At 44.5% G+C, this 24869-nt stretch overlaps 1 protein-coding gene and 2 pseudogenes across 5 annotated transcripts in view; 1 reads left to right on the forward strand and 2 right to left on the reverse strand.

Annotated features, from left to right (window-relative positions):
• Window positions 1–24869, forward strand: part of LOC118394930 (rho GTPase-activating protein 12-like) — a 232701-nt gene that overhangs the window by 76436 nt on the left and 131396 nt on the right. The window lies entirely within an intron of this gene.
• The window catches only part of LOC118394931 (zinc finger E-box-binding homeobox 1-like), a 209441-nt pseudogene that overhangs the window by 18264 nt on the left and 166308 nt on the right, over window positions 1–24869 (reverse strand).
• LOC127907659 (zinc finger E-box-binding homeobox 1-like) lies at window positions 13818–20705 on the reverse strand (annotated as a pseudogene).

Below are 24869 nucleotides of genomic sequence, written 5' to 3' on the forward strand. Positions count from 1 at the left end.
AATACATGTATCACTCGCCACTTTAACTATGCCACTTTGTTTACATACTCATATCATATGTGTATATACTGCACTCAATACCATCTACTGTATCTTGCCCATGCCGCTCTGTACCATCACTCATTCATATATCGTTATGTACATATTCTTTATCCCCTTACACTGTGTATAATACAGTAGTTTTTGGAATTGTTAGTTAGATTACTTGTTGGTTATTACTGCATTGTCGGAACTAGAAGCACAAGCATTTCGCTACACTAGCATTAACATCTGCTAACCATGTATATGTGACAAATACAATTTGATTTGATTTGATTTCTCACTCGATACAAAAGTTATTTTTTTATTTTTCTGAATATTCTCTGGTTTTGGAGATCCATCTGCAACAGGACACAGAAGGTTATGGGACAAGTTTCTTCCCAATAGAAATGGAAGGAAGTGTCACCAAGAAAAGGTTAGTTGAAAAATTGCTGCCGGGGCTTTCCACTAGCTAAGGAAGCATTCAAATATCACAGTTACAATGGGTAGCTAATACACAGCCCAGCTCTGTAAACCACTGACAGGATGTTTTTATTATGATACTCTGAATAACTGACCTTACTGTTGATGACGTGTCTGATTTGACCCAGAGGTGTCACCATTATTCAGATAGAGTTGACTCATCTCTATCTCACAGACAGGAAGTTAGCGGACCTCCTGGTCTACAGAAATTTAAACTCAAATATTGCAAATGCAGGTAGGCTAGTGGTTAAGAGTGTTGTGCCAGTAACCGAAAGGTTGCTGGTTCAAATCCCTGGGTGCAGATGATGTCGTTTAAGGCAGCCCCTGTACCTCTCTGATTCAGAACTGGAATTATGGGCGCAGTAGCTGGTGGTGGTCGCAAAAAGACCTGGGTTTTGATTAATAAACAAGTTGTAGGTGTGGCAAGGCTTGACCCCTCACTGGCCAATCAGAACGTGCTCCTTTGCTAAATATGTGGTTGCTTCCAGTTGTGTATTTACGTTTATGTATTGTGTTGTCCTCAACTCAAATTCGAATGTTAGTCTGTTACAGCCTAGCTCTTTAATTAAACAGCCCCCATATTTGTCCGATGTTGAACATGTTTGAAGTCCACATTATTCTAATTGCATTGCTTTAGTATGGAAATAGATTGTTAAACATAGACTATAGCCTTCACATTGATATTAGGGGCTTGGCATACTCTAGAATGCAGTCTGGACATGACATAGACTATAGCCTTCACATTGATATAGGGGCTAGGCATACTCTAGAATGCAGTCTGGACATGACATAGACTATAGCCTTCACATTGATATAGGGGCTAGGCATACTCTAGAATGCAGTCTGGACATGACATAGACTATAGCCTTCACATTGATATAGGGGCTAGGCATACTCTAGATTGCAGTCTGGACATGACATAGACTATAGCCTTCACATTGATATAGGGGCTAGGCATACTCTAGAATGCAGTCTGGACATGACATAGACTATAGCCTTCACATTGATATAGGGGCTAGGCATACTCTAGAATGCAGTCTGGACATGACATAGACTATAGCCTTCACATTGATAGGGGCTAGGCATACTCTAGATTGCAGTCTGGACATGACATAGACTATAGCCTTCACATTGATATAGGGGCTAGGCATACTCTAGATTGCAGTCTGGACATGACATAGACTATAGCCTTCACATTGATATAGGGGCTAGGCATACTCTAGAATGCAGTCTGGACATGACATAGACTATAGCCTTCACATTGATATAGGGGCTAGGCATACTCTAGAATGCAGTCTGGACATGACATAGACTATAGCCTTCACATTGATATAGGGGCTAGGCATACTCTAGAATGCAGTCTGGACATGACATAGACTATAGCCTTCACATTGATATAGGGCTAGGCATACTCTAGAATGCAGTCTGGACATGACATAGACTATAGCCTTCACATTGATATAGGGGCTAGGCATACTCTAGAATGCAGTCTGGACATGACTATAGACTATAGCCTTCACATTGATATAGGGGCTAGGCATACTCTAGAATGCAGTCTGGACATGACATAGACTATAGCCTTCACATTGATATAGGGGCTAGGCATACTCTAGAATGCAGTCTGGACATGACATAGACTATAGCCTTCACATTGATATAGGGGCTAGGCATACTCTAGATTGCAGTCTGGACATGACATAGACTATAGCCTTCACATTGATATAGGGGCTAGGCATACTCTAGATTGCAGTCTGGACATGACATAGACTATAGCCTTCACATTGATATAGGGGCTAGGCATACTCTAGAATGCAGTCTGGACATGACATAGACTATAGCCTTCACATTGATATAGGGCTAGGCATACTCTAGAATGCAGTCTGGACATGACATAGACTATAGCCTTCACATTGATATAGGGGCTAGGCATACTCTAGAATGCAGTCTGGACATGACATAGACTATAGCCTTCACATTGATATAGGGGCTAGGCATACTCTAGAATGCAGTCTGGACATGACATAGACTATAGCCTTCACATTGATATAGGGGCTAGGCATACTCTAGAATGCAGTCTGGACATGACATAGACTATAGCCTTCACATTGATATAGGGGCTAGGCATACTCTAGAATGCAGTCTGGACATGACATAGACTATAGCCTTCACATTGATATAGGGGCTAGGCATACTCTAGAATGCAGTCTGGACATGACATAGACTATAGCCTTCACATTGATATAGGGGCTAGGCATACTCTAGATTGCAGTCTGGACATGACATAGACTATAGCCTTCACATTGATATAGGGGCTAGGCATACTCTAGATTGCAGTCTGGACATGACATAGACTATAACCTTCACATTGATATAGGGGCTAGGCATACTCTAGAATGCAGTCTGGACATGACATAGACTATAGCCTTCACATTGATATAGGGGCTAGGCATACTCTAGAATGCAGTCTGGACATGACATAGACTATAGCCTTCACATTGATATAGGGGCTAGGCATACTCTAGATTGCAGTCTGGACATGACATAGACTATAGCCTTCACATTGATATAGGGGCTAGGCATACTCTAGAATGCAGTCTGGACATTGACATGCCAGACTTAGTCAATAAACAAGATTACATTCACTAGGATTTTGATGATGTGGTCCTTCTGTAGCACAGTTGGTAGAGCATGGCGCTTGTAACGCCAGGGTAGTGGGTTCGATTCCGGGACCACCCATCGTAGAATGTATGCACATGACTGTAAGTCGCTTTGGATAAAAGCGTCTGCTAAATGGCATATATTATTATATATTATATGATGCTTAAAAAGACAGTGTATAATTCGAATCAATTGTAATGAAAGCGAAACAACAAGTTGTTTTAAATAGGCTTTAAATACAGTGACAGGCCCCATTATTGCTCTCTGTGTGCGTGTAATACAGAGAAGACGACTTGGACTATGGAGGCTTTTACACACATCCAAACTCTTCACAGGAGCTCCACAAAGAGAGAGGAGGAATGACTAGTCACTGTTGTACTGCTCACAAAAACATAACAAGTGAAATAGCCTCGGCTACAAGTGGATTCAGCACCAAGGACAACGATCGGGATTCCCGTAGTGTGACAGTTCGGTCCAACAGATGAAAGTGGAAAATGCAATTTTTACAAAGTGATAAAAGTCCAAAAATAAGCAGTCCATTGTATTAACTTTATGTTCCTAAACAGACGTTATATAGTCACTGACACCTTTCATTCAATGGCTGTCGCACATAGTCCTATAATGAGTCCAAACGATTGACAGAAGCCGCATGGACAAAAACCAGGAATGGGCGTTGACTGTTTTACTGCTTATGATATTTGAATAAAGCATTGGTTATAGGCTACTGATTAGGCTTCCAGTGCACCCGCCGCTGGCAGATGCCTTAACCAGTTGCATTAACGCTAAAACCAGCTTTTTGGTGACTCGTAACCATCACCAGTAGAGCTGCTTGTAATTGGCACATTGGCACACGTTTTAAGGGCACACCTGAAATATTTCCACCCTCCCACCTCAGCACAAGCAAGCTGATATCAGACAGGTAAATTACCAACCCTGGCGCCAGGTGTAGAGCGCTGTCAAAGATTGTGCTGACACCAGAGCCGCCTTAAGCCTGTCGCATGCTTCCCAGTCGAAACAGTTAGTGCACGTATTATGACAAGCTTTTGTGACATTTCTGTTTTGTTATGGTGTTTGGCAGGGTTTTCCCGGCTGTTTGTGCACACAGCATTGTTTTCTTGAGGCAAATCGAAGTTCGGTAACCAAAGTCTATGTAATTCATCGGTGATTGATTGGTCAACAGTACTACTCTTCGTAGAAGTGGGAACTAATGGAGGATTCTTCAGTGAAGCGTTAGTTGTCATTCGACAAGAATCGACTCATTATTATGCAAATGTTTTCAACGTGAGAAATAATGCACCAAACATCTTAGTTCGATGTAAAACTGCATGACTAAGACCTCTTTGGCAAAAACATCCAAATGAATGACACATTTCTTTATTAATCTTAGATTAATTCAATTCAGTGTAGCAGCTGTGTTGTTGCTAAGGTGGGTCAAGTGGGACAAAACGACAGTAACATTGCCGCTTTTTTCTTGTTTTTCAAGCAAAGGTATTTAGGGAGTATACAGTACATACGTTCGCTTCGCCTAGCCGAGAGTTATGCGAGGAGCAAAACGAACCTATGTATGCGGACACCTTAACGCCAGCTGAAAATAGAGGCCGTGGTCTAAATCAAACCAAACAAACACACAAAAAGGCACAGGAAGTAGTGCAGCCCAGGAGACAGGCGTCCATACTGTCATCTCACCAACTTATTATGGTTCAAACTTCAGTAGCCAAACATGCACACACACACACACACACACACACACACACACACACACACACACACACACACACACACACACACACACACACACACACACACACAGTAGTTTCACAAGCTCATAAAGCCAGTAAAGCTGTAAATCGGCCTATGGGGTTTATGAAACTGGAACATCGTGCAGTAGATCTGCAACCTACGAGGTCGTGGGCCAAAGATATTGGCACCCTTGCACTTTTAGAGTAATGCACAATTTCTTCCAGAAAACTGTTCAAATAAAAACATATTTTTGGTATATACATACAGTACAGTCAAATGTTTGTACACCTACTTATTCACAGGTTTTTGTATTTTTACTATTTTCTATATTGTAGAATAATAGTGAAGACATCAAAACAATGAAATAACACATATGAAATCCATATCGAATCATGTAGTAACCAAAAAAGTGTTAAACAAAATATGTTATATTTAAAATTCTTCAAAAGTAGCCACACTAACTTGGTGACGGCTTTGCACACTTGGCATTCTCTCAACCAGCTTCATGAGGCTGGATAACCTGAGCTGGATAACCTGGAATGCATTTCAATTAACAGGTGTGTGTGCCTCATTAAAAGTTAATTTGTGAAATTTCTTTCCTTCTTAATGTGTTTGAGCCAATCAGTTGTGTTGTGACAAGGTAGGGGCGGTATACAGAAGATAGCCCTATTTGGTAAAAGACTAAATCCATATTATGGCAAGAACAGCTCAAATAAGAAAAGAGAAACAATTAGTTTAAGACATGAAGGTCAGTCAATACAGAACATTTCGAGAAAGTTTCTTCAATTGCAGTCGCAAAACCCATCAAGCTCTATGATGAAACTGGATCTCATGATGACCGCCACAGGAAAGGAAGACCCAGAGTTTCCTCTGCTGCAGAGGATAAGTTCATTACAGTTAACTGCACCTCAGATTGGATATGGGGATGAGGTAGTTGGATGGGCTATTTACAGATGGGCTGTGTGCGATCGGTAAGCTGCTCTGACAGCTGATGCTTAAAGTTAGTGAGGGAGATATGTCTCCAACTTCAGTGATTTTGGCAATTTGTTCCAGTCATTGGCAGCAGAGAACTGGAAGCAAAGGTGGACAAAGTAGGTGTTGGCTTTGGGGATGAGGATGACCAGTAAAATATACCTATGGTGACCAGTGAGCTGAGATAAAGCGGAGGTTTACCTGTCAAAGACTTGTAGATGACCTGGAGCCAGTGGGTTTGGCGACGAATATGTAGCGAGGGCCAGCCAACGAGTGCATACAGGTCGCAGTGGTGGGTAGTATATGGGCTTTGGTGACAAAATGGATGGCACTGTGATAGACTGCATCCAATTTGCTGAGTAGAGTGTTGGAGGCTATTTTGTAAACGACATCGCCGAAGTCAAGTATTGGTAGGATAGTCAGTTTTACGAGTGTATGTTTGGCAGCATGAGTGTAGGAGGCTTTGCTCCGAAATAGGAAGCTGATTCTAGATTTAATTTTGGATTAGAGATGCTTAATATGAGTCTGAAAGGAGAGTTTACAGTCTAGCCAGACACCTAGGTATTTGTAGTTGTCCCCATATTCTAAGTGAGAACCCTCCAGAGTAGTGATGCTAGTCGGGCGGGCGGATGCGGGCAGCGATCGGGTGAAGAGCATGAATTCAGTTTTACTAGCATTTAAGAGCAGTTGGAGGCCAAGGAAGGAGTGTTGTAAGGCACTTAAACTCATTTGGAGGTTTGTTAACACAGTGTCAAAAGATGGGCCAGATGTATACAGAATGGTGTCGTTTGCGTAGAGGTGGATCAAAGAATCACCCGAAAAGAGTCAACACCCATAGAGACTGCCAGAGGTCCTGACAACAGGCCCTCCAATTTGACACACTTAACTCTATCTGAGAAGTAGTTAGTGAACCAGGCGAGGCAGTCACTAGAGAAACCAAGGCTGTTGAGTCTGCCGATAAAAATTCGGCTTTTGACAGAGTCGAAAAAGTCGATGAAGACGGCTGCACAGTACTGTCTTTTATCGATGGTGGTTATGATATGGTTTAGGACCTTGAGCGTGGCTCAGGTGCACCAGTGACCTCAACTGTTCAGAGGAGACTGTGTGAATCAGGCCTTCATGGTCGAATTGCTGCAAGAAACCACTATTAAAGGACACCAATAATAATAAGAGACTTGCTTGGGCCAAGAAACACCAGCAATAGACGTTAGACCGGTAGAAATCTGTCCTTTGGTCTGATGAGTTCAAATTTGAGATGTTCAGTTCCAACCACAGTGTCTTTGTGAGATGCAGAGTAGGTGAGCGAATGATATCCGCATGCGTGGTTCCCACCGTGAAGCATGGAGGAGGAGTGATGGTGTAGGGGTGCTTTGCTGGTGACACTGTCAGTGATTTCTTTAGAATTCAAGGCACATTTAAACAGCATGGCTACCACAGTATTCTGCGGCGATACGCCATCTCATCTTATTTGCGCTTAGTCGGACTATCATTTGTTTTCCAACAGGACAATGACCCAACACACATCCAGGCTGTGTAAGAACTATTTGACCAAGAAGGACAGTGATGGAGCGCTGCATCAGATGACCTGGCCTACACAATCACCCGACCATAACCCAATTGAGATGGTTTGGGATGAGTTGGACCGCAGAGTGAAGGAAAAGCAGCCAACAAGTTTGGAAAAGCATTCCAGGTGAAGCTAGTTGAGAGAATGCCAAGAGTGTGCAAAGCTGGGCACCTCCCGGGTGGCACAGTGGTCTCGGTTCAAGCCCAGGCTCTGTCGCAGCCGGCCGCGACCGTGAGGTCCATGGGGCAACGCACAATTGCCCTAGCGTCGCCCAGTTAGGGAGGGCCTGGCCGGTAGGGATATCCTTGTCTCATCGGTGTACTGTTTCCTCCGACACATTGGTGCGGGTGGCTTCTGGGTTGGATGCGCGCTGTGTTAAGAAGCAGTGCACAGTACTGTCTTTTATCGATGGTGGTTAGATTGTGTTTCGGAGGATGCATGGCTCTCCACCTTTGTCTCTCGCGAGCCCGTACAGGAGTTGTAGCGATGAGACAAGACAGTAACTACTAACAATTGGATACCACGAAATTGTGGAGAGAAAAAAAAGTGTGCACAGCTGTCATCAAGGCAAAGGGTGGCTCCTTTGAAGAATCTCAAATATATTTTGATTTGTTTCACACTTTGTTGGTTACTACATGATACCATATGTGTTATTTCATAGTTGTGATGTCTTCACTAATATTCTACAGTGTAGAAAATAGAGAAAAAAATAAAGAAAAACCATTGAATGAGTAGGTGTGTCCAAACCTTTTCCCTATGTAGTGCACTACTTTTGACCATGGCCCATAGGGCTCTGGTCAAGATTAGTGCACTATGTAGGAAATAGGGTACCATTTCGGACACATCATAGCTCCCACCTGGCAAGAGCTCACTCAATCACAAAGGTGATTTAAACCAATCTTAATTTTTCTAGTCTTGAAATGTTGTTTAAAGTGTATTTAGGAGTATTGTTCTCCTTACCTTTGTAACTGTTGTGGGTCTACACTTGAGGAACCCTTTTCAGAGTGTCACCCTCCACTTCCATGGCCCAAATGGTACCTTATAATATTTCCTATATTACACAACTTTTGACCAGAACTCTATGGTGAATAGGGTGCCATTTGGGAGATACATTTGTCAGCATTTCACTCCATTATCAAAGATGGTCGAATGGTTATGCAGCATTTTTTTTATTAGGAAAACATTGACAAGGTTATTGGTTCAATTAATGACATCAGACAGCAAATAACAAGTCAGCTGAAATGTCTTCATCTGTGCAGCAGAGGGCAGAGTGGAATCTCTTCACGAGCATCTCTGGCGATAAGAAGTGTTCCTTCACTTCACTGTCAGGGTTACCCTTCTGTCACTAAAATAAAAAAGGTGCTATCTAGAACCTTAAAGGGTTCTTTGGCTTTTCCCACTGGAGAACCCTTTCTACAGAGTTCTACCTGGAACCAAAAGGAGTTATCATTATGGAGACAGCCGAAGAACCCTTTTGGAACCCTTTTTTCTAAGAGTGTAGTCCTTCTCAGCAGCAGAAGTTGTTCTCGTCCTGCCTGTGCTTCCCTCAGGCTCTCCTGTGTATTACCATTCCTAAGATAGCCTGGGATACCAGTCTGTTGCTGCGATCATTCCACTCCTTTCCTCTTCTTGTCGTGCCAAACACGTCATGATTGGCATGACAAGGAGTTGGAATGATAGCACAAACCGATCTGGGACCAGGCTATTCTTAAGCCATCTTGTATTGATAATGACTGTGGCACGTAGTCCTAAAGCATCCCAGAGTAGGAGTGCTGATCTAGGAACCGGAACCCATCCGTTGACATAAAATATTATTCATTATGATCTTAAAAGCTAAACTGATTCTAGATCAGAGCTACTACTCTGAGATTCTTTATGAATACAGGCCCAGAAACAAGAGGAAGTGAGGTGTTCACAGAGGCTGGGAGAGGGGTTTGGTCAAGCAGAACTCCCCAGGCATTAGGAGTCCATCTACTGTAACATGCATGTTAGTAGAGAGAACCCCGGTTCCATTGGCGGTGTCACCCAGACCCGACGTCACCAACAAAATCAAAATGATCTCCCTGATGCTTCAACGTGTGGTGTCAGCATTCTGTGAGGACAGACTCTTGGAGACAGGAAGCAAGTACAGGGAGTGAGGATTTAATGGATAAACGCACATATAACAAAACAAGAACAGCGTCTCGACATGGGGAATGACAATTAACTGTTTGATATCGCATACCAGGACCCTGTTTGCTTAATAAAGCTTGAATCGTGCTAACTGCACATAAGTTTTAATGTGTGTGATTTACTGCAGTCCGTTTAGGTAACAGTACATATTAACAATTACAGCAGGGACACCTTATGCCTAGCGTTTTAGTCACATTCTACATGTGAGACTTTGGGATCTGAACCATCATTATGCACACCTGGCACCATCGTTAAGCGCAGCTGCACCTCATGAGACTCACCTGGACTCCGTCACTTCACTGATTACCTCCCCTATACTTGTCACTCCCTTAGGTTCATTCCCCAGGCAGTATTGATTATGTGTTTCAGGTCCAGACGCTACTAATAATAATAATAATAATATATGCCATTTAGCAGACGCTTTTATCCAAAGCGACTTACAGTCATGTGTGCATACATTCTACGTATGGGTGGTCCCGGGAATCGAACCCACTACCCTGGCGTTACAAGCGCCATGCTCTACCAACTGAGCTACAGAAGGACCACTACTCTTGGTTTGTATTGTTCCATGGTCATTGTGTTATTAAGCTCACCACCTTCTTCTTCCCAGCATCTCTGTTACAGAATAATGCCTCAACAAATGGAAGCAGCAGGAAATCAGGACATCTCCCAGTCGACGAACGTGGTCACAACAACACGACCAGCTGGTGCAACTGGGGATGGCTATGGAAGAGGTTCTTCGCAGTCTTCAACATCTCGAACATACCCGAGAGATGTTGCCTTCAACTAGGGGAGGATACTCTAACACCAGTCGAGCCAGCACACCAGTCCATTCAGCAGCCTGGTCAGGTTAGCGATGGCATCTGTCCCTCCTGGACAAATATGACGGAACCCCACTTAAATTCCGTGGCTTCCTACTCCAGTGCTCCTCTATTTTGCTCGCAGATGAGAGCCATGGTTATTTCTCTGCTGACTGGGTGGGTGTTGAGTGGGCTGCGGCCGTCTGGGAGAGCGACGAGGAGGTGCTGGCTTCGTATGAGGGGTTCATGGCTCCGTCCAGAGGTATCTTCGATCATCCACCGGAAGGCAAAGAGCGCCTACTCCTTCCAGAGGGGTGTCATGTCTACTCCCTCTTCAGTGCTCGCCATCGCCGGTTTACTAATCACTGGTTCTGACAACCATCATTACGCACACCTGGCACCATCGTTATGAGACTCACCTGGACTCCATCACTTCACGGATTACCTCCCTATATCTGTCACTCCCTTAGGTTCATCCCCAGGCAGTATTGATGGTGTTTCATGTCCAGATGCCACTCTTGTTTTGTATCGTTCATTGTGTTATTAAACTCACCACCTGCTTCAAATCCCAGTATCTCTGTTACATTCAGTTTGATTCTATTCTGCTGATGTGTTTCCCTTGAATGAAAATGTGCTTTCTCTAGATGCATTGCTCTCCACAAGCTGGCTCTGTGTCAGAACTGTAGAATACCTTTCTCTAGATGCATTGCTCTCAACAAGCTCCGTGTCAGAACTGTGGAATACTTTTCTCTAGATGCATTGCTCTCCACAAGCTGGCTCCGTGTCAGAACTGTAGAATACCTTTCTCTAGATGCATTGCTCTCCACAAGCTCCGTGTCAGAACTGTAGAATACCTTTCTCTTGATGCATTGCTCTCCACAAGCTCCGTGTCAGAACTGTGGAATACCTTTCTCTAGATGCATTGCTCTCCACAAGCTGGCTCCGTGTCAGAACTGTAGAATACCTTTCTCTAGATGCATTGCTCTCCACAAGCTGGCTCCGTGTCAGAACTGTAGAATACCTTTGGTCCCAGAATATTACTGGCATAACAGATCATGTTCAGGAAATAGGGATTTCATTTTAAAGGCCATTTCCCTGACGTTCGCTTTCATGGTAAACGCTGCGGAAGACTGCTCAAGTGTAAATTACCTTTAAGAGGCACATTGTAGATAGTGCCGTTGAATGAACCCAGACCTGACTCTCTAGATATGGTCATCTGATACAAACATACAGTCAGGTCCCAAATTATTGGCAAAAATATCTATTACAAATACTGAGCTACAGTTGAAGTCGGAAGTTTACATACACTTAACTTGGCGTCATTAAACTTGTTTTTCAACCCCTCCATAAATGTATTGTTAACAAACTATAGTTTTGGCAAGTCGGTTAGGACATGTACTTTGTGCATGACACAAGTAATATTTCAACAATTGTTTACAGACAGATTAGTGCACTTATAATTCACTGTATTACAAATCCAGTGGGTCAGAAGTTGACATGCACTAAGTTGACTGTGCTTTTAAACAGCTTGGAAATTTCCAGAAAATTATATCATGTCTTTAGAAGCTCCCAATAGGCTAATTGACATATGTGTGGGCAGAACTGAAAAAGCATATGCAAGCAAGGAGGCCTACAAACCTGACTCAGTTACACCAGCTCTGGCAGGAGAAATGGGCCAATATTCACCCAACTTATTGTGGGAAGCTTGTGGAAGGCGACCCAAAACATTTGACCCAAGTTAAACTATTTAAAGGAAATGCTACCAAATACTAATTGAGTGTATGTAAACTTCTGACCCACTGGGAATGTGATGAAAGAAATAAAAGCTGAAATAAATCATTCTCTCTACTATTATTCTGACATTTCACATTCTTAAAATAAAGTGGTGATCCTAACTGTCCTAAAACAGGGAATCTTTACTAGGATTAAATGTCTAGAATTGTGAAAACTGAGTTTAAATATTTTTGGCTAAGGTGTATGTAAACTTCCGACTTCAATTGTATTTTGTAATCATTAAAAAAACATATGTTATTCTAATTGCTGCGAGAGATTTAGTTTAACAAGTAATACTTTTTCCTCAAAGATGGTCAAAAGCATTGTTTTCAATATCTTTCAATACTTCACATTGCAAGGCACTGAGCCTTTTCCTAAAAGGTTTTATGAGATTGGAAAAAACATTGGGAGGGATCTTAGACCATTCCTCCATAAAGAATGTTTACATTTGTTGGATGATATAAATGTATTTATTTGGCGTGGACATCAGGATGCATAAGCAGAGAATAACCCCATACCTAATGTAAAATATAACCATTACTAACCCCTTCCTCTACTAACGACACGCATCAATCACTACATCAACCATTGTCTCCTGACTCCCACTAAGAACTAAAGAGCAAGTATATGATATATTACAGATGAATTCAACATTGTTACATCAAAATAAAGATCACCCAATCTCAGAAACGCTTTCTTGTATTTTATTGTGATGGTGGGGGTCATAAAAAAAACAACTATAAAAACAGATTAAACAGGAAATGTATAAAACTAAGTGTGGCCTCTGACATATAACAACAATGTAACAAATTGGCACAAAACTGAAAGAAAAAGAGTATGTTGACAAAAAAAAGGGAGTTACGTATATCTTCATAACAACAGCGAGGACTCATGCGTTTAGTCACACAGTTAGTTTTCAGTAGCTTCATATCAAATTAAGGACGAGGTCAGTCTAACCAACTCGTCTGATGATGGATGCACGTGGAACACTTTTCGTTTCTCTCTTCATTTGTGTCTTTCCTTGTTCTTTTTTTTTTTTTTTTTTTTACAGCTTAAACAGACATCATGTTGACGTAATACTTCAGGTTGCTTTTTTGAAAACAAACTTCGCGACTCCTGGAGCTGTGTACTTCAGACCTCTCTGGATTCATTGACCTTCAAATCATTTTTCATACTAAAATATATTATTATTGTATCAATTCAAACTACAGTATTGTACACTACAATGTGTGTAATAAATAACCATAAAGAAAATATAAAAATAAGACACATAAATATAAAAAAGTCCTCTAAAAACTAAATCGGTACACTTTCATCAGTGACAAGGGTTCTATAATACTGCCAAATGCACACGTGAAAAATACTAAAGCCAAACTGAAAAAGAATGAAGTAACACTGTTAGGTCAAATCGACTGAAACACGGCATAAAACACAGGCACCATATTCACTAACATTTGTTACCTGAAGTGAGGGTTAGTTTGCCACCATTTTTTAAAACTAGTGCACTCAACTAATAATGGCTGCCGCTCCAACACAGGAACATCCCCTTAAACACAGTAAAAACCTTTCCCATCCATCTTATTCTCTTTGTCACTTTTGTCACATGAAAGATTCCTTATTCGTGCTATTGTCCATGTCCCAAATGGCCACCTTTTCCCTCCATAGTATAGTACTTTGGACCAGAGCCCTATAGTGCACCGATAGGGAATATGGTGCCATTTGGGATGAAGCACTATTTAACAAAAAAATGTGTCCAAGCAAGTAAACAAACATTATTCAATATGGGCCTTGCGCAGATTGAAAGATGTACTGGCTACATCCGTGAAGTAAAAATAACACTGTTCAATGGCACTTACAGCACACAGGACTGGTCTTGCATAAGGCTGGAGGCATTGGGGTGGGGTACAATGCAGAGAACTGCCCCCCTCCTGCTTCATATGACCCTATAACACTGATGATCATTGATTAACAACTCACCTAACCGAAAACAAGGGGTGTCTCAATAATCAAACCTTTCTCCAAACGTGCGCACTTGCTCTCTTCCCTTCATGGATTTGAAAGGAAATGACTGGTATACAAAATATTGTGGAAACTTCTTGTAGTTTAGCCCATGCCTACACCAATCCGATGCTTTTCAATTTGTGGGGAGTAGTAAAACAAGTGCACACTGCAGGAAGGAGAGATTATTGGGGCGCGACCAAGGAGGAGCATGGTAAGAATGCTGGATTTGAGGTTGTGACACCTTCCCTGATAGGACAGTTTGGTTATGGCATCAGATGCCACATCATCATCCCCACCCTCTCACCTCTCCCTAGCCTGGTCCCAGATCCGTTTGTGCTCTTGCCAATTCCATTGCTGTCCTCGACAAGCCAAACATGGCAAGACAATGAGTGACAAGGAGTTAACATGATAGAACAAACAGACTGGCACTCAGGCTAACCCCCTTCCCACCCATACCCCAGAATCCTCTTTTCTTCTTAAGGCTAACAATCCAAATTATAAACAAAATGCTATGCTAAGGTTAGCTAACATAAAGAAGATCTATAGCTAGTGTGTACATAATCATACTGAAGGGTGCACAATACATCATGAGGCATGTTGTATCCATAGGTAAACCAGGAATACTGTAGTGCAGATGTTTTGTTTTTTTACAACTCAATAAAATACTGATTTTAGCAAACACCATCATTTGGCAATAAAAAGGTATAGAAATCTTTCTTCAACTGTACAGGTTAAAAGGTTAAAACATGAGCTGCAAAATGAGTAATAACACTGACAAACAGAAATGACCTGGGAAGGGATGTCTCACTCTCAGTAACAAATGTCCACATGGGTGTTTCCTTTCTTCCTTCTTTTCAGATGTATAATACTACTATAAACAAGGTCTAAGTAACACTGATTTTTTTTCCACAAATAAAAGTCACTTCTTTTTTTGTCTAGTTCAGGCACACCTGGGTTTGAACACAGTAGTGGACCGACAACACAGCATCAACATGGCAGCCATGTTTGTTTTGTTTCTTCTTCTGACAACAAGACAATATTTTCCTGTCCTGCTATTTGACATTTTCAACACAAAATGAATTTTTCATTCACTGTTCATCTTGTTTTCCTCTGTTTCTTTCTGTCCATTTTCTAATGTTTCTGTAATGTTCTCCTTGTCCACATGCGGTTCTTTGTCCTCTGTTTCCTTCTCTGTTACCACAGTTTCCTTCTCTGCCTCTCCTTCCTCCCCTCTCCCATCACCTGCACCTCCATCTCCTCCTCCTCCTCTTCCCCATACACATCTTTCACCTGTTTCTTTCTGTCCTCTGTTTCCTTAGCCTTCTCTGTTACCACAGTTTCCTTCTCTGCCTCTCCTTCCTCCCCCTCCCCCATCACCTGTACCTCCATCTCCTGCTCCTCCTCTTCCTCATACACATCTTTCTCCTGCTGTACAGACTCCTCTCTGCTCTCTTCCTCTCTCCTCCATTCCTCTTCCTCCCCCTCCTTCTGGTGTGCCTCCTCCTCTCTCCTCCCTTCTTCCTCCTCCTCTCTTCTCCCTTCCTCCTCTTCCTCACACACCTGCTCCTGCTGTTCAGACTTCTCTTCCTCTCTCCTCCCTTCCTCCTTCTTTTCCTGCTGTCCCTCCTCCTCTTCCTGCTGTGCCTCCTCCTCTCTGCTCCCTTCTTCCTCCTCCTCCTCCTGCTGTGCCTCCTCCTCCTCCTGCTGTGCCTCCTCCTCTTCCTGCTGTGCCTCCTCCTCTTCCTGCTGTCCCTCCTCCTCTTCCTGCTGTGCCTCCTCCTCTCTGCTCCCTTCTTCCTCCTCCTCCTCCTGCTGTGCCTCCCTCCTCCTCCTGCTGTGCCTCCTCCTCTTCCTGCTGTGCCTCCTTCTTTTCCTGCTGTCCCTCCTCCTCTTCCTGCTGTGCCTCCTCCTCTCTGCTCCCTTCTTCCTCCTCCTCCTCCTGCTCTGCCTCCTCCTCCTCCTGCTGTGCCTCCTCCTCTTCCTCCTGTGCCTCCTCCTCTTCCTGCTGTCCCTCCTCCTCTTCCTGCTGTGCCTCCTCCTCTCTGCTCCCTTCTTTCTCCTCCTCTTCCTGCTGTCCCTCCTCCTCTTCCTGCTGTGCCTCCTCCTCTCTGCTCCCTTCTTCCTCCTCCTCTTGCCTCTCCCCTTCACACTCCTCCACCTCGTAGATCTCACTCTCTTCATCATCCTCGCCCACCTGCACCACCCGTATGTCGTCCATGCTCATGGCTTCCATGCCTTCCTCCTCTCCTTCCTCTTCCTCCAGCTCCTCCCTCACTCTCCCTCTCGTCTGAGTCCAGTTGGGAGGGAGGGGAGGTGGGCCGGCTGTCTGACTGCTGCTCCTCTGCTTGGGGGCTCATTTCGGGGGTCATGCTGAGCCGACGCCCCACCAGATAATCTCCTTGGGGCTCCTTCTTGCAGTATGAGTATCGGTGGTTCATGTGCTGGGAGTAGGAGCCCGAGTGGGAGAAACACTTGCCACACTTGTCACACCGGTAGGGCTTCTCTCCGGAGTGCAGACGCGTGTGCTCTATCAAGTGGTGCTTGTGTTTGAAGGCTTTGTTGCAGATGCCACACTCATGTGGACGTTTTCCTGAAAACAGAAGAGAAGAAGAGAGAAAGTAGATTACTTTAGTGTCCGATGTACATGGATGTTTAACAGAAACTTGATTTTAAAACCCTCTGAAAGACACAGCCACATACTGAGTTTGGGTTGGAAAAGTTGGAGAGAGAAACAGAGTTTCAAACTCAACCAACTTCTCCATTAAACACACCACCTGTAAAAAGTTTTTTTCAATCCGCAACCCATTACTCTTGATTTGCTGTGTGTGTGTGTGTGTGTGTGTGTGTGTGTGTGTGTGTGTGTGTGTGTGTGTGTGTGTGTGTGTGTGTGTGTGTGTGTGTGTGTGCGCGCCTTGCTTTTAACATTACATCAGGTCTGTCACAGTCTACATTACACTGACCTGCCTGTAGACTGTGACCTGTGAAACCAACAGCATTTGTTATGGAAACATAACAATCATAATACATCTTCACAATGAAGTATATACTGAACAAAAATATAAATGCAACATGCAACAATGATTTTACTGAGTGACAGTTCATATAAGAAAATCAGTCAATTTCAATAAATTCATTAGGCCCTAATCTATGGATTGACTGGGCAGTGGTGCAGCCATGGGTGGGCTTGGGAGGGCATAGGCTCATCCACTGGGGAGCCAGGCCCAGCCAATCAGAATGAGTTTTTCAACACAAAAAGGGCTCTACTAGAGGCAGAAATACTCCTCAGTTTCAACAGCTATCCGGGTGGCTGGCCTCAGACCATCCCCTGGTGAAGAAGCCAGATGTGGAAGTCCTGGTCTGGAGTGGTTACACGTTGTCTGAGGTTGTGAGGCCGGTTGGACGTACTACCAAATTTGGAGGCGGCTTATGGTAGAGGAATTAACATAAAATTCTCTGTCAACAGCTCTGGTAGACATTCCTGCAGTCAGCATGCCAATTGCACGCTCCCTCAACACTTGAGACATCTGTAGCATTGTGTTGTGTGACAAAACTGCACATTTTAGAGTGGCCTTTCATTGTCCGAAGCACAAGGTGCACCTGTGTAATGATCATTCCATTTAATCAGCTTCTTGATATGCCACACCTGTCAGGTGGATGGCTCAATAAGAGGGATGTAAACACATTTGTGCACAAAATTGGAGAGAAATACACTTTTTGTGCATATGGAAGATTTCTGGGATATTTTATTTCAGCTCATGAAACATGGGATCAACACTTTACATGTTGCGTTTATATTCCAGCAGGTCTGTTGCACAGGAATATTTTTCAGTAAAATAAACAAACATCTTCGGGTGAATGGAGATCAAACTAGCTGCCAAATGCTGAAATGTTCATATATTCTGCTTGACCGGTCCCCTAGGGGCCCTGGTTAAAAGTAGTGCACTATAAAGGGTTCAACTGGGCCCATCCAACGGGGCCATTAAACACCCCCTTTTCTGAAGTGATTTGGACACTGCCTGCCTGTCCTACGCCAGGCCAGGTTCGCTTCCCAAATGGCACACTATTTCCTATATGGACCCAGGTCAAAAGTTGTTCAATAATTCATATGTGTTTTAGGAGGACATTAGGTGGTTTAAAGATGCACTATGCAGAAAAATGGCTCCTCCATTTCCTGGTTGCAAAAATTCAAATAGTGTGCCTAATTTCAGTTAATGTGACAAAACAAGCAGTTATTGGGTAGAATCTGTACCATCTAAACCGCTGTGAAATATATTTTCCATAACCAAAAATATTGTATTTCAGCTGTTTGAAGCTGGCTAAAATACCATCTTCAGGGAAGAACCATTGGTTTACCATATGAAAGTGCCAGGTAAAGTAAAGACCTTGGTGTTTTAAATGCCTGTCAATGCCATCCACATTCTTCATATCATGCAAGAAGTGAAGTAATGTCTCATAGCAAGACGAGAAGGAATGGCACAGGCCGGGCAGCACTCATTAAAAAGTCAAGAATGATCAGAGTAGGAGTGCTGATCTAAGATCAGGTTCCCACCTGTCTGTATAATCGTATTCATCGTGATCTAAAGGCAAAGCTGATCCTAAATCCACACTCCTACTCTGAGATGCTATATCTGGCCCCTGACCCAATGGACCCGCAACCACCGGGCATATGATTTACCTGTGTGTTCGTATTTATGCCTGAGCAGGGGCTGCTCTTCTGGAAGATCTTGTCACATAGGTCACAGGCATACATGCCACTCTCCAGCCGACGCATCTTCTTCTGCGGGAGGGGCTGAGTCCGAGTCGTTCTGCTCCTCTACCGCCGACACGCTCTCTGAACTGGTGTCAGCCTTCTCCTCCTCAAAGTAAAGAGATGCTTTAATCATTTATCATTATTATTAAGTATTTCACAATTATGCTTTTCATTTCATAAACATTTTCCCAGTGCTTACAAAGCAAAATAATTATAATGCAAACCCGAAATCTGTTCTAATGTGACATTGCTATTACTGTATAATCATGCAAGACTAGACCATAAAAGCAGCAGTATGTAAAACACAGTGTTTCCACTGTCACAGGCCTTTGTGTCAGTTCTAGTGAGCCAGCAGGAGTACTTAGAGAGATCTGTCTGCCAGACACTGACAGACACCGCGCTGTGAGCTGCTCACATGTAATAACATGCAAGGATTCATTCTGCTAGTCTTTCTTTACACGCACGCACACACGCACGCACGCACGCACGCACGCACGCACACACACACACACACACACACACGCACGCACACACACACACACACACACACGCCATCCCTTGACTCCTACTGGAAGAATCCAACTCAACTCCAGGCTGCGGCAGATAATTCTGTCTGCTGTCATGCACGCACAGAGTATTAGGTAACTTCACCTGGTACATACATCATCCAGCTCAGGGAAGCCTGGAGGGAGCCCAAACCATTCAGCCAGGACTGCTTTCATTTTCCACAGGCAGGGGAAAGCGTTCCAAATTGCATCCGATTCCCTATATAGTGCACTACTTTTGACCAGAGCACTATGGGCCCTGGCCAAAAAAGTTCTACACTATATAGGGAATACAAATTGAGATGCAGACTTACGTCTTGGTGCTGGGTTATTCAGGCTACTCAGTAAAACTGCAGGACACTGCAGGAAACTCACAGTGCATTCCTCCTCATTTCTCCCTCTGCTCTTCAACTGAATCAATGTGTTCTGTTAGACATTAACACTCTCCTCTGTTGGTGTGTGTGTGTGTGTGTGTGTGTGTGTGGTGTGCGTGCGTGCGTGTGTGGTATCCCTCTCCTTCACTGATTGATTTTCCCCTAATATTGACGAATAACCATCTCTGTGTCCCATCTACTGTATATCTTCCTATTGTCTCATCTCACACATTTCAAACATTCTGAATAGCTTTGCTCACAAACCAACCTGGCAACCGTTGAGTATGACTGTCTTCTGGGCTCCGTCGGCCCCAGTGGCGTTGCTGCCTGCTTTAGTGGTGTATGTGTAGGTGAGCTGGGGGATGAGAATAGTCCGTTTGTGGTGCCAGTGGAGATGGCCCTGAGACAGGGCCACCGCTGCCCTGGTTGGTGATGGCTACTAGCTGGGTGGTCATGATGTTAACCGGGCTGGAGGTGGCCATCTGCGGGGGAAGTGACGTAGATGGTGTTGGTGGTTCCCTGAGCTTGGAGCTGGGTTTGGAACCCTGGGAGCTGGGCCTGGAGCTGGGGTTGGAGCTGGGCCTGGAGCTGGGGTTGGAGCTGGGCCTGGAGCTGGGTTTGGAACCCTGGGAGCTGGGGTTGGAGCTTGGGTTGGAGCTGGGCCTGGAGCTGGGGATGGGACGTTTCCTTCTTCAAACAGGTGAGGTTGAGGGGTTGCTCCTGGGGGACATGGGGGACCTGGGGCTCTGATTGGGGCTGCTTGGGAAGGGACAGGTCCAGGGGAAGATCTTGAGACTCGCCCTCTGAGTCCTCCTCCGTTTTCACGATGACCCGGCCGCTGGAGGAGAGGTTTAGTGGTGAAGGAGCCGAGGCTGAGACCAAGGGGGAGGCGGAGGTCGAGGCAGGGGAACTGTTGGGAGGTTGGGAAGATGATGTCTCCTGGGTTTGGGCCGAGGCGAGTTGCTCCTCTGTCTGCTCTCCGCTCTTCTTTGGGCCGCCTGGGTCTCTGTGCTAGGACCTGTTGAAGGTAGAGGGGAAGAGGAACCAGGGGGCTCGACAGTAATCTGACTGGACTGCATCTTCTCAAACCATTTCTTGACTATGTCCACGGGCAACCTGACGTTGTCAGAGATCTTGGCCAGCTCTTCCCTCGGTGGGCTCTGCTTTAAGGCAAAGTAGGCCTTGAGGAGGGAGAGCAGGTTCTTCAGAGGGGCTGGCCTGGTGTTATCCCTGCTTCTGCCAGCAGGGCGGCGATAGAGGGGTCCAGGGGCTGACGTCACCCCCTCCCCATTGGTAGGTTTACAGTGCTGGAGCATGTGTAGTGCATCCAAAACCACCAGGACAGTCATCACACAGCAGACATGTTGTCTTGCCTGTCTGGGCCGTTGGTGTTTCACCCTCCTTACTCTGCTCTGCCTCTGCCTCGGTCTGAGCCTCCTCTTTCTCCATCTCCTTCTCAGACTCAAGTCGGGCTGCTCGGTCTTGATGATGCTGAGGTCCTGGGTGAGTTTCTCTGTTACTTTGGAGGCTGGCTGTGTTTTGTGGTGGTGGGGGGGCAGGGAGAGGTTCCTTCTTGAGGAGCTGAGGTGCGCTGGGCTGTTGGGCCAAGCTGGGCTCCAGGGTGTAGTTAATAATGATCTTGGTGGTTCCGTCTTGGTCCACGAAGCCAGGGAGGCTGATGGCTGAGATGACCTGCTGCCCAGCCTGCCCCACCACCCCTGCTTGGACGTCACCAGCCCGTTGGCCGTCCCCAGCACCTGGCGAAACACATTCCCATCCATGGCCACCCTTGGAAATAAGAGCACCACAATGGAAATAAGTAACCTTTGTGGTGCTATCCTTGATGAGTAGTGGTACTAAAGTTTAATGTTAAAATGTGTAAAAGTCACTGGGATGATAGACACACCAACTGCGAGGTTAACAAATGACCACAACATCAAGGGGCTCCATACAATAGCTAGATTTGGTCATTTCTGACCGCAAGGGGCCTTACACCTTTTTGTATTTAAAAATAATAATTTTAAATGCATGGTTGAATTGTGTTTTTAAATCGGCAAAGAAATACAAAATCAAACCTTGAGTACGTTCTGCAGGTCGCTGAGATTAATACTGATAGGAGACATCAAACCAACGGTGGGCAGTACCACCGCCTGGACCGTGCCCTGGGGTACCGCCATGCCACCGGTAAACACTGTCCCGTTAGTCCCTGCTGCCCCGTTAGACCCCACCGCCACCGGCTTGTACTCATATTCCACCGGCTCGGATTTGATCTGGTTGACGGGGAGCTGCTCCTGAAGGGGCTTGCCATCTGTCTTCTCCCCCCGGAGGAGCAGTCGGGTAGGGGCTACGGGGGCAGTGCCGGAAAGCTGGTTCTGGGGGGTGGGGGTCTGGGAGGCCTTCATGACTGGTCGGGGGGTACCGTTGACAGGCACCATGCCAACACACTTCTTACTGCTGATGTGGGAGCTGTAGGACCCGGAGTGGGAAAAATCGCTTCTTACAGTTGGGGCACTCGTATGGCTTCTCTCCTGAGAGAAATTTGTCAAATAAGAAGAATAGAGTAATCAAATAAAGCTACTTCAGGAAACATCTGAAAACATAAGGTTTGTGTCCCAAATGGCACCCAATTCCCTATAGTAGTGCACTATGTTCGCGCCTATGGGTCCTGGTCAGAGTAGTGCACTACCTGGGAATAGGGTGCCATTTGGGATGCAGATGCACCTATTATTAACAAACAGGCTGAGGTAATGGAGTCATGTCCCTGAAGCCAACTGCAACAGAATTATGGCACATTGGCCAGAAGCACAGATTCAATAATTATCATAATCAAGAATCAGAAATTATAGAGCGGCGTATTATAAACATATCAAAGGAAATGGTTAGTTAGATACATCTGGACCAGCAGTGCTGTGAATATATTGGTGAGTCACTAGGATTCAGTCCCAAATGACATCCTCTTCCCTATAGTTTATAGTGCACTACCTTGACCAGGACTGTGTCCCAATTGGCCAATAGGGCTCTGGTCAAAATTAGTGCGCTATATTAGAGAATAGGATAGCATTTGGGACTTAACCATGTGAGACATCCCATGTGTGTGTTGCCATGGTGACCAAGGTGTTGCCAGTATTACTCACCGCTGTGAATACGCAGGTGCTCCTTCAGGTGGTGCTTGTATTTAAAAGCCTTGGAACACTCTGTACACGTGAACTTCCTATTCCCCTGTTGTTGTCGTGGTTTGGGGCATGTGGCGCTAGCAGACAGACAGAAGGACAGACGGGTGAGTGAGGACACTCTCTAGTCAACGGGTACAGCATAGTTCATTTTTTGCGTCCCAAATGGAACCCTATTCCCCATGCAGTGCACTACTTTTGACCAGGGTTCTGGGCTCTGGTCAAAAGTAGTGCAAAGTAGTGTGGTATATAGGGAATAGCATGCCACTTGGGACACAGACAATGTGTTTGTTGTGCATGGTGAGAAGCCTCTTCAGTCAACGTGTACAATGTAGTTAATGTGTGTGTTGTTCATGGGGATGTTTTGGTCTGGGTGAATATATTACATGTCACAACAGTACTCTGTCTGAAGTCAGTGCATACTCATGTTGCTGTCTGAAGGGCGTGTAATGCATTCCCAGTCAACAGTAACAGTAATCCTGCGTGGCTCAGTTGGTAGGACATGGTGCTTGGATGCCAGGGTTGTGGGCTACATTCCCATGGGGGACCTGTACTAAATAGTATGAAAATGTATGCAGTCACTCTGGATAAAGACATCTTGGTTCAAATTGCTCTGTCGAAGAATAAAGGGAGAGTTCTGTACAGTACAATTCAAATACGGGTTTAAACATTTAAAAGGTCAGCTAACATGTTGTGTTCATCCCAATGGCACCCTATTCCCGATGCAGTGCACATTTCTGACCAGAAAAAAGTATGCATTATATAGGGAATAGGGTTCTATTTGAGACGCAAATTTAGTTTGCATCTGTGTCAGCAGACAGTGATAAAAACAGTGCTGAGATAAGACAGAATTATGAATCGCAATGCAAAACAGAAATCCATAAAGTTAATTTATTCAACAGGAGCAGATACACATCCAGGAATTTTTATAATATACAGTTCCAGTCAAAAGTTTGACACACTACTCATTCAACAGTTTTTCTTTTCATTTGACTATATTCTACATTGTAGAATAATAGTGAAGACATCAAAACTATGAAATAACACAAATGGAATCATGTAGTAACCAAACAAGTGTCATACAAATCAAAATTCTTTACGTTTAGTTGTTTAGTAGTTTCGTAGGTGTTAGTGGGGCTGGGAAGGATGGCTACTTTAAAGTAGCCACCCTTGCCTTGACGACAGCTTTACACACTCTTGGAATTTTCTCAACCAGCTTCACCTGGAATGCTTTTCCAACAGTCTTGAAGGAGTTCCCACATATGCTGAGCACATGTTGGCTGCTTTTCCTTCACACTGCGGTCCAACTCATCCCTAACCACCTCAATTGGGTTGAGGTCGGGTGATTGTGGAGGCATGGTCATTTGATGCAGCACTCCATCACTCTCCTTCTTGGTCAAATAGCCCTTACACAGCCTGGAGGTGTGTTGTGTCGTTGTCCTGTTGAAAAACAAATGATATTCCCACTAAGCCGAAACCAGATGGAATGGCGTGTCGCTGCAGAATGCTGTGGTAGCCATGCTGGTCAAGTGTGCCTTAAATTCTAAATAAATAACAGGCAATGTCACCAACAAAGCACCCCCACACCATCACATCTCCTCCTCCATGCTTCACGGTGGGAACCACACATGCGGAGATCATCCGATCACCTACTCTCTGTGTCACAAAAGACACGGCGGTTGGAAACCAAAATCTCTAATTTGGACTCATCAGACCGTTCTAATGTCTATTGCTCGTGTTTCTTGGCCCAAGCAAGTTTCTTCTTATTATTGGTATCCTTTAGTAGTGGTTTCTTTGTAGCAATTCAACCATGAAGGCCTGATTCACGCAGTCTCCTCTGAACAGTTGA

Source organism: Oncorhynchus keta, chromosome 15 (assembly GCF_023373465.1).
Source record: "Oncorhynchus keta strain PuntledgeMale-10-30-2019 chromosome 15, Oket_V2, whole genome shotgun sequence".
NCBI lineage: Eukaryota > Metazoa > Chordata > Actinopteri > Salmoniformes > Salmonidae > Oncorhynchus > Oncorhynchus keta.